The following is a 1,464-nucleotide window of genomic DNA, read 5'->3' on the forward strand; positions in this document are numbered from 1 at the left end:
CACTGGATACAAAGAGCAGGCACAGAAGCAAGCTGAAGCTGCAGAAAAACTTCTCTCCTGGGCGCAGAGCAGGATGAAAGCTGGCAGAACCCGCCGGCGCGGCTGCGAGCCGCCTGCACTTCTCCTTTGTGCAGACCTTAACAAAGCATCCTTGGCTATTTTGGGCTGGGCTGCTCGGGAAGGGAGGGACCACCAGCACAGGAGCAGCCCCGGGGCTTTACGCAGCTTTACAGAGGCTCCGTGGAGAGCCACGAAAGGCAGAAACCTCTGCAAATGCAGAGCTCTGCTGAAGGGCTATGCAGAAGATAAGGGGGGCGGAGGAGAAAAATTAGGGTTTTCAGTGCCAGGCCGGTGTCAGCATTTCTAGAGCCATACAAGGCACAGGCATCAGTGCGTCCTTCACCTCCAAACACACCAGGGTGGACCCCCTGGGACTTTCACAAGAGTGAATTTTTAGGAGCTGCCACAATGCAGCAACTAAAAATCTTTAAGAAGCAATTTGGACTGGAAGATTCCTCACTAGAAAAACAGATCAAGAAAAACCAGTGAAGAAGCTCAGAGGTGAGCAGGGAACGACGATCAGCACGGCCTGGCACAGCGACAGCGGCAGCTGAAGGCGATCTTCACCTCTGGAAGGAGATGCTGAGCTGTGTCCTAGGGGAAGATGCACGGCAGCCTCCCGCTGTCCTAAATAGCATTAGCAAGGCTCAGCCCCGTCCCTTTGGGTTGCTGTTCATACTATATACGGCTGCAGCTTCCCCAGCACCCGCTTCAAAGGAGCCTGGAGAGAGAGAGGAAAGATCTCAATGTTCCAGGCGTAAATCAAGGGATGTGTCTCCCCTGCCCGGGTCCCATGCCAGACCCTGGGCAAGACTTCGTTTTCCAGCCACCAGCTCCTGCTAACAGCTTGGCCAGTGCCTTAGTGAACAGTGGGGGGAAAAAAAAGTCAGAAATAGTCAACAAGGGGAACTGAAGAGCCGTGGTTTACAGAGCAGTCCTGTTACCGAGAGCTGAACGTGCTGACAACGCTTCCACCACAGCGCAGGTTTGCACAGCTCAGTGATTTCACAGGAACACAGCATCCGAACACGGCTGCTGCTCCAAGAGTTCTGCAAAACCTCCCCTGCTGGGCTTTCCACCGTTCAATGCAACACCAACAGGAGCTCTGCCCACGAGCCCAGCGCCGCTCCAGGGGCGCACAAACCAGCCCAGCCGGGACAAACCGCGCGCTGACAGCGCCTTGCGCTGCTGCCGCTCAGACACAAACGGTTTTCTTGATGTCAGACTTGTCCATAAAAAGCAGGTACACAAATCCCTCCCCAAGAAAAAACCCAGTAACAGGTACCCTGACACTTTCACATACCTAAAAGCACTTTAATGATACACTTAAAAAGCCCACGTAGATTATGCCCACTCATCAAACTTCTCTCTTGCCCAGCATCCAGAGGAACTTCAGAAATGGGC

Source organism: Mesitornis unicolor, unplaced genomic scaffold, assembly GCF_000695765.1.
Source record: "Mesitornis unicolor isolate BGI_N332 unplaced genomic scaffold, ASM69576v1 scaffold17440, whole genome shotgun sequence".
Classification (NCBI taxonomy): domain Eukaryota; kingdom Metazoa; phylum Chordata; class Aves; order Mesitornithiformes; family Mesitornithidae; genus Mesitornis; species Mesitornis unicolor.